This window comes from Dermacentor albipictus, unplaced genomic scaffold (assembly GCF_038994185.2).
Source record: "Dermacentor albipictus isolate Rhodes 1998 colony unplaced genomic scaffold, USDA_Dalb.pri_finalv2 scaffold_38, whole genome shotgun sequence".
Classification (NCBI taxonomy): domain Eukaryota; kingdom Metazoa; phylum Arthropoda; class Arachnida; order Ixodida; family Ixodidae; genus Dermacentor; species Dermacentor albipictus.
In genome coordinates, this window is record NW_027225592.1 from 1,537,093 (window position 1) to 1,546,712 (window position 9,620).

General features: G+C 47.3%; 1 long non-coding RNA gene across 1 annotated transcript in view; it reads left to right on the plus strand.

The window, feature by feature from the left end:
* LOC135916941 (uncharacterized) overlaps positions 1–8,591 on the plus strand; it is a 57,297-nt gene extending 48,706 nt beyond the window's left edge. The window contains exon 7 of the long non-coding RNA XR_010569111.2: positions 8,487–8,591. This is a non-coding gene — a long non-coding RNA (uncharacterized lncRNA). The remainder of the gene's footprint in view (positions 1–8,486) is intronic.
* Positions 8,592–9,620: the final 1,029 nt, after the last annotated feature.

Genomic DNA, 9,620 nt, shown 5'->3' on the forward strand with positions numbered 1-9,620 from the left:
GATGCGACAAGGTCCCAGATGTGACAGTGGAAATCTGCCAGTGGGAAGAGGCTTCCTCGAATCACAATCCCTCTTTGTCTTACAAGGCACTGGCGGCAATACCGTGGTCGTGCAACTCTCTTTGGTACCTGAGGACAGAATGACAAGAACAAAAAGCACAGTGTTCTTGCTGGACCGCACAATTCGCTACTAGCCAGAAGTGACAGTATACAGTGGCCGACCGATTTCCCCGACTCCAAAAACTCAAACATGCCCGATTATTTGGTCAGCTTCGCGGCACCACCGTTCTCCCCATAGACCATAATGTATAACAACTGCCGAAAGTTCAGACACCTTCCAACCTCTCGTCTGATTTTTCGGACACTCCTTGAGCCAACTCGATCGAGGGCATCATGCACTGACTCTGACCGGCGCATAGTTCAACTTGCTGAACGCCATTTTTGTTTTGAACGGAGCCTCCCTGCTGCCCCACGAAGTGGCGCTACTGGAAATCCCCGCTCATCACCATCGTCTCTGCCTGGTTTGATAGAGTGGCCCCACAGCAGTTCCGGTTTCAGCTTAGTAAGCCATGTCAAGACAATCCAGCAGCTGATTTGTTTCTTTCGCGCACGACGCTGCGAGCAGGCCACGTTTCTCGTTTGTGCGACTGGTGTCGGCATGGTGGTGTTTGCTTTGTGTGCTGTGTCGAGGTTTCGGTGTGTTCCAACGCGACATACGGAAACATCGCGTCAAGTGTCTAATGGTGCCGACAGTGCCCACGCAGACTGCGCTGGGGAATGCCGGCAAGCGAGTGTCGGGAGGCCTCAGATTTGTCTCCTTCCGATGTGCTCCCTACTGACGCCGAATATGTTCTGCCGAGACCTGCGCAGTGGTTGCATTGCTATTCCGGACACCGTCTCATTTGACAGTTTCACAGGTGCTGACACTGCTGTACTGACATGCGCAGAACTCGACGACGGTGAGATCATTCGTCAGGTTTCTGCTGTACCCATTCTCTATACTGCAACGCCAGACGATGACTCCGAGTCGTAAGATGACGCACCATGTGCTACGCTGCCGTCGCATGCGGAGCGTGCACAAGCAGTGACTGTGCTTTCAGCCGCTTATAGTGACCGTTCAACCCTCTCCAAGATTCAGGCTTATCTGATTGCGCGTAAACGGAACAGCGTGCAACGGCGCACTCACGATTTTTTCAAGCCTACTGCCGAGCCCGAAGTGCGTGGAAATAAAGGATTTCATATTTTTTTTCTTAATCTGCTTTTTCGGACACCTGTTTATTCGGACATTTCCGCAGTCCCCGTGAGGTCTGAATAAACGGTCGGCGACTGTACTTAGACAGCCCATTCTTTACAGGTGTCGCACGAGTTAGATGTATGCGAGACCCCCTGTATGATGTGGTATTGGGAAACATTGAAGGTTACTGTGCGCATAATGACCTGGCCAGTTAACGGTCTCCGCAGTAACATAACAGCAACAAGACAGTTACCCTGCCAACAGGATGTGATCCACTGCTCCAGAGCTACCAGACCTAAAGGGCCTAAAGTCCACAGCTAAAAACGCAGCCGCCTCTGTGAGACATACGGAAGATGAGGAATCTGGTACCGAGCTCGTATCTGTGACAAAGGAAACGAAGATACGGTCTCTGCCTACACTGCCTGTCCTGCAACCCGCAGGCACTGGAATAGAGCAAGGCAAATTAAAAGCTTTGCGGAGGGACGATGGGTCTCTGAGCAGATGCTTCAAGAAGGTCGGCAAGATGATGATCGCGGATGGCCGCGCAAGCGAATGTTACTTACAGGATGACATTTTGTGCAGGAAGCACACAGTGTCAGGTGGGAAAATACTCGATAAGCTAGTGGTGCCAAAAGATCTCAGGAGGATAGTGATGAAGTTGGCTCATGAAGGGATCCACGCTGCTCACCAGGGTGTGATGAGAACGGTGGATTGAGTTGTTACTGAATTTTACTGGCCAGGGTTCCCGTCGAAGACGAAACGGTTTGTTAAATCGTGCGACGTCTGTCAACGAACGGTGCCACGCCATCTTGTCAGACACGCACCATTGGTCACGATGCCTGTAATTGACACTCCCTTTGCTCGCGTAGGCATTGCCATTATTGGTCCTTAATCTCCAACTTCAGATAAAGGGAACCGTTCCATCCTTACTATGGTTGACTTTGCCACCAGATGCCCTGACACAATCTCCCTGCCATCTATTGAGTTGCTGAAGCAATCTTCGAAATGTTTTCCCGAGTGTGCTTACTGCGGGAGATTGTCAGCGACTGCAGATCCTAATTCATGTCAGCTGTGATGAAGGAGTTCAGTCGTCTTCTGTCAATTAAGCAATTGCCTACCACACCGTACCGCCCCATGGCAAATGGATTAGTGGAACGATTTAACGGCGCATTAAAATGCGCACTAGGTTGGATGTGCCAAGAGCGCCCTAGATATTGGGACCACTACCTCGGCCCGCTACTCTTAGCGTACCGAGAAGTGCCACAGAGCAGCATCGGTTACTCGCCATTTGAACTACTGTATGGTAGCTATGTCCGTGGTCTGATGGCTGTGCTAAAGGAATTGTGGACAAATCCCCGTTTGGATAACGACACAAAATCTTCTTTTGAATACATCGTGGAACTATATCAACGGCTAGAGTGTACGCGTGCCATCGCCACGCAAGAACTCACAAAAGCGAAGCAGCAACAAAAGTCGTATTATGACAGGAAAGCCAAGATGTGAGAGCTCAATCCTGGAGACAGAGTACTTGTTCTGCTGCCTGGTGAAAGGAATAAGTTGATACTCATGTGGAAGGGACTTTTCTACGTTGTAGAAACGAAAAGTCCATGGGACTGTGTTGTTGATTTTGGGAGCAAGACGACGGACTGCTGGGCGAGCATCCGACGCCGGCGTGTTTCAGTGTAGCCAAGCCTTCCGAACGGACTACCCTGTGGTGAGTAGACGTCCCGACCCAGCTGTCACGCGAGTGGCTCGTCGTGTGCCGGGCATCCGCCCCGGCCTCCAGCCCCTGCGCCACCCGTTGCTCCAGATTCATTGTTGCGTCTCTTCGTGCTTTGAGTGTGTGATACCGACACGTGATCAGATGCCTTCCTACATTGACGCTGTGCTCAACTACCTAAGCGACAGGCACTCATGAAGTGAACTGTGTGTGTTATCGTGTACATTACCCTAGTTCCGTCCCCGTGTCTTTAAAGCCTCTCTCTGTTCATTGTGCCAACCCTGTATGTTTCAGGCCTAGGCTCATCATCATCATCCTTGTTACGCCCACTGCAGGGCAAAGGCCTCTCCCATACTTCTCCAACTACACCGGTCATGTACCAATTGTGGCCATGTTGTCCCTGCAAACTTCTTAATCTCATCCGCCCACCTAACTTTCTGCCGCCCTCTGCTACACTTCCCTTCCCTTGGAATCCAGTCTGTAACTCTTAATGACCATTGGTTATCTTACCTCCTCATTACGTTTGTTCCCTCACCCAATCTGCCCTTTTCTTATCCCTTAACGTTACACCTATCATTCTTCTTTCCATAGCTCGTTGCGTCGTCCTCAATTTAAGTAGAACCCTTTTCGTAAGCCTCCAGGTTTCTGCCCCGTACGTGAGTACTGGTAAGACACAGCTGTTATAAACTTTTCTCTTGAGGGATAATGGCAATCTGCTGTTCATGATCTGAGAATGCCTGCCAAATGCACCCCAGCCCATTCTTATTCTTCTGATCATTTCAGTCTCATGATCCGGATCCGCAGTCACTACCTGTCCTAAGTATATGTATTCCCTTACCACTTCCAGTGCCTCACTACCTATCGTAAACTGCTGTTCTCTTCCGAAACTGTTAAACATTACTTTAGTTTTCTGCAGATGAATTTTTAGACCCACCCTTCGGCTTTCCCTCTCCAGGTCAGTGAGCATGCATTGCAGTTGGTCCCCCGAGTTACTAAGCAAGGCAATATCATTATTGAATCGCAAGTTACTAAGGTATTGTCCATAACTCTTATCCCGAGTTCTCCCCAATCCAGGTCTCTGAATACCTCCTGTAAACACGCTGTGAATAGCATTGGAGAGATCGTATCTCTCTGCCTGACGCCTTTCATTATTGGGATTCTGTTGCTTTCTTTATGGAGGACTACGGTGGCTGTGGAGCCACCAGAGATATCTTTCAGTATTTTTTACGTACGGCTCGTCTACACCCTGACTCCGCAATGCCTCCATGACTGCTGAGGTTTCGACTGAATCAAACGCTTTCTCGTAATGAATGAAAGCTATATGTATAAAGGTTGGTTATATTCCGCACATTTTTCTATCACCTGATTGATAGTGTGAATATGGTCTATTGTTGAGTAGCCTTTACGGAATCCTGCCTGGTCCTTTGGTTCACTGAAGTCTAAGGTGTTCCTGATTCTATTTGCAATTACCTTAGTAAATAGTTTGTAGGCAACGGACAGTAAGCTGATCGGTCTGTAATTTTTCAAGTCTTTGGCGTCCCCTTTCTTATGGATTAGGATTATGTTAGCGTTTTTCCAAGATTCCGGTAAGCTCGAAGTCATGAGGCATTGCGTATACAGGGTGGCCAGTTTCTCTAGAATAATCTGCCCACCATCCTTCAACAAATCTGCTGTTAGCTGATCCTCCCCAGCTGCCTTCCCCCTTTGCATAGCTCCCAAGGATTTCTTTACTTCTTCTGGCGTTACCTGTGGGATTTCGAATTCCTCTAGACCATTCTCTCTTCCATTATCGTCGTGGGTGTCACTGGTACTGCATAAATCTCTATAGAACTCCTCAGCCACTTGAACTATCTCGTCCATATTGGTAATGATATTGCCGGCTTTGGTTTCTTAATGCATACATCTGATTCTTGCCTGTTCCTAGTTTCTTCACTGCTTTTGTGTTTCCTCCTATACTGAGAGCATGTTCAATTCTATCCATATTATACTTCATTATGTCGGCTGTCTTACGCTTGTTGATTAACTTGGAAAGTTCTGCCACTTCTATTCTAGCTGTAGGGTTAGATGCTTTCATACATTGGCGTTTCTTGATCAGATCTTTCGTCTCCTGCGATAGCTTACTGGTATCCTGTCTAACAGAGTAACCACTGACTTCTATTGCACACTCCTTAATGATGCTCATAAGATTGTCGTTCACATCTTCAACACTAAGGTCCTCTTCCTGAGTTAAAGCCGAATACCTGTTCTGTAGCTTGATCCGGAATTCCTCTATTTTCCCTCTTACCGGTAAGTCATTGATCGGCTTCTTATGTGTCAGTTTATTCCGTTCGCTCCTCAAGTCTAGGCTAATTGAAGTTCTTACCATCCTATGGTCACTGCAGCGTACCTTGCTGAGCACGTCCACATATTGTATGATGCCAAGGTTAGCGCAGAGTATAAAGTCTATTTCATTTCTAGTCTCGCCATTCGGGCTCCTCCACGTCCACTTTCGGTTATCCCGTTTGCGGAAGAAGCTATTCATTATCCGCATATTATTCTGTTCGGCAAACTATTAAAACTTTCCCCTGCTATACCTAGAGCCTATGCTATATTCCCCCACTGACTTGTCTCTAGCCTGCTTCTTGCCTACCCTGGCATTGAAGTCGCCCATCAGTATAGTGTACAGTCAACGACCAATTTTTCGGACCCTCTAGGGAACGTAAAAACGTCCGAAAATTCAGGCAGTCCGAAAAAATGAATGCATGCAAAAAAACGCACCCTTTTTCTTTTTTTCTCAGATCTAGAGGTAAAGGGTGAAGTAACAGGCTTCCGAAACCCTGCCACAGCATCAGTGAAGTGGCTATAAAAAGAGGCGTTCAAAAACTCTGTATGCAGACGACTTGCTGTATGCAAAACTATGTATGCAGCCGGTTTATTATGTACATGTGCATCGTCGAGCAGCCGGTGTTATTGCTGCAGTGGCTTGAAGAACTTGTTGATTGTTGTTTTGACGGCGTTCTGGTTGCATGCGATCATATTCGCCTCGATCTGAGCAAGGGTCATATCAGCACTGTACACCGATAAGAGTCAACAGTGCTCGCGTCAACTCGGCGCTTGTAGGCGGCGCAGGCACTGGCTCCTCATTTTCAACATCGGAGTCTTCTGAATCCCCCACAACCTGACGGACTATTCCCTCGTCAGTGAGTTCTGCGGAGAAGTTGAGCTCATTGTCAGCGTCAACAAACTGTTAAAAAGTTATTTCCGTGGGTATGGAAACCCCAGCAGAGCGGAGGTCGTTGATCACGTCGTCCGACGGTACTACTGCTTTCCGCGCTTCGATGCCATCGGCGAGGACGACGAAGACGGAGTGGCCGCCATCGAAGACGAGCGAAATCCTCAAGTTGCGAACAGTGGAGTTCGCTGACGAGCGTCGAAGCACCTAGGCCTAGCGTCGCAGAGCATATTTGACACAACAGCACAACCACACACCACGCTAGCCAAAACGTGGCCTGTGCAAACAAACAAACAAAATGGCGCCGCTCCGGAAACTCCGCCGAGGGCGGAAGTGCGGCGATGAACATAGCCAGCGTGGCCAGACCAAATCAGTGTGTGACGGCTAGATTCGGCTAGTTGTGGTTCAGAGCGGTGATATGCTTCGGCTGCAAGTCGATTTCCTTCACAAGGGCGCTGTGCGAGGAGCCAAAAGTCCTTCCGTCCGTCAAAAAGTCCGGAAAATTGGACGGCGGGGGGGGTTCGAGCGTCCGAAACTTCAGATGTCCTTATACATTGATTCTATGGGGTTCGTGACGGTGCCGCGAAGACGTCCGAAATATCAGGCATGTCCGAAAATTTGGGCGTCCGAAAATTCAGTCGTTGACTGTATCTTGTTTTCACTCTACCCATCGCCGATTCCACGTCTTCATAGAAGCTTTCGACTTCCTGGTCGTCATGACTGGATGTAGGGGCGTAGACCTGTGCAACCTTCAATTTGTACCTCTTATTAAGTTTCAAAACAAGACCTGCCACCCTCTCGGTAATGCTATAGAATTCCTGTATGTTACCAGCTATATTCTTATTAATGAGGAATCCGGCTCCTAGTTCTCGTCTCTCCGCTAAGCCCCAGTAGCACAGGACGTGCCTGCTTTTTAGCACTGTATATGCTTCTTTTGGCATCCTAACTTCACTGAGCCCTATTATATCCCATTTACTGCCCTCTAATTCCTCCAATAGCACTGCTAGACTCGCCTCACTAGATAACGTTCTAGCGTTAAACGTTGCCAGGTTCATATTCCAATGGCGGCCTGTCCGGAGCCAGGGATTCTTAGCACCCTCTGCTGCGTCACAGGTCTGACTGCCGCCGTGGTCAGTTGCTTCGCAGCTGCTGGGGACTGAGGGCCAGGGTTTGATTGTTGTGTTCATATAGGAGGTTGTGGCCAAGTACTGCACCAGGGTGGCCAATCCTGCTCTGGTGAGGGAGTGCGTTACCGGTTCTGGTCACCGGGATCAGGCCACACTCCAGGCCTGTTTTATGCAATTTTATCAATACGGAGATTTTTTGTTCTTTTTTAATCCGGTGGAAAATTGCGCAGCACTGGGATTCGAACCACGGACCTCTTGCACGCGAGGTGGGTGTTCTACCTGTACGCCACCGCTGCATCACATATCACAAACTTCAATTTGACGGGATTTCTAGTCTTCTTTAATGTGTACCCAAAGGACCTTACATAGGGGCTTTTTCATTTCCCTGCCATCGAAATTCAGCCATTGTGGCCGGGATTTGATCCCGTGCCCTCTGCCTGAGCAGTGCAATGCCAAAGGCGCTACACTACGGTATTTACTTTGCTGGCAGAAGGGTTTAGTTTGACGTAGTAGTTCTGCGGAAACCTGCAAGCGAGAAAGAAGTAATTAATAAAGTGAAATTCAGACATCCATCCGTTCGTAACAATTGCTACAAAGGACACCCATACGGGTTCCCCGAAAGAAAAGCCTCGGAGTTGAAGAAAAATTGCTAGCCACCTGGTTAGCTCAGATTGTAGACCGGCTGCTCCGGAAAGGCAGTGGTCCCCGGTTCGAGTCCCGGGCAAGGACAAATTTTTTTTCAACTCTGAGGCTTTTCTTTTTTGGACCCGTTTGGGGTTTCCTTTGTAGCAATTGCTACAAACGGGTGGATGTCTGATTTTACCTTTAATAAGGGTTTAGTTCCTGAGTAATTTATTATCTCAACCAGTCGGTGTTGTTTCTAAAGGTACATTTCATGCTTGTATTCTGCTGCTTCAATACTAGTAATTGTTAATAAATGTGTCCCATCTTTTTTTTATAACACTTGTTTCATTAGCCTGCTAATTATGACATTTTATTCTCCCACAGTAATCCTTGTTCCCTTGAAACATAGGCATTGCATGAAGCCACATATTTTTCAATAATATTTCTTCATTACCTGCTACGATCTGAATGCGGAACTTTTCTTACCTGTGTGAACATAGGCAAAACCGCTTTCGCCTATGTGTTGACCTGTTGCATGAGTGAAAATGAATTGTTGGCTTTACTTTTTCAGGTGCCCTGCTCGCTCTCACCCATGCAACACTTTCCAGCGGTGTTCTCCTGGCACACTGGGTGCGTCGAAGTACCATTAGAAGGTCCAATAAACGGTGCTTGTGACATGTATTACATGCTTTTGCTTAAACCGGAGGACTTCACGCTTGATGAAAGCTCAAGTGGGTGTACAGAAATACCTATGTAAAGTATACTTATCTTTTTCATTTACAAGTACATGCCAACACTTTGCCTGACATTTTCCACCTCAAACTTGCGCTTTACTGTAGATTTGTGAGCGAACCATTACAGCAAAAAAGCACTGCAGTAAGACAAGTACGAGTAATCAAGCATATGCTAAACTTGCAAGAATTACATTTGCATACTTGTAGTAAATATGAAAGTGAGGTACAGTCTTTTTCAGGGTGCATTTCCTTGTAGGTCATACATGGAAAACGTACTCGTAGATCATACAAAACTTGTTCATGATGTATGACGTGAGTGTCGGCAGTGCTAATCAATTTATGCCGAAAATTGTGTTCCTCTTTGTATCAAGCAAAGTACCAGGCAAACCTATATGTGAAAGTGGCATTCTTGGAGCAAACGTAATGCAGACCTACTTGTCTTGAATGCAGATCGCAAATACACAAATGTACAAAATAGGTTTAAAGAGTAAATTATATTAAGCAACATGAATTCATTCTGAAAGGACCTGGTACGAATGTAGCAAAAGATAGTTCTGAACAGGGGCAAACAGGACTGGGTTATATAGGGCAGGATTAAACAGGACTCGTCATCATCAGCCTGTTTTATGTCCACTGCAGGACGAAGGCCTCTCCCTGCGATCTCCAATTGCCCCTGTCCTGCGCCAACCGATTCCAACTAGCGCCTGCGAATTTCCCAATTTCATCGCTCCACCTAGTCTTCTGTCGTCCTCAATAGCTTTTTCCTTCTCTTGGTACCCTCTCTGTAACCCTAATGGTCCAACGGTTATCTAAACTGCGCATTACATGACCTGCCCAGCTCCAGTTTTTTTCTCTTAATGTCAATTAGAATATTGTCTATACCCGTTTGCTCTCTGAATCAAACCAATCTCTTTTTCTTAACATTATGCCTAGCAATCTTCATTCCATCGCTCCTTGCTCGGTCCTTAACT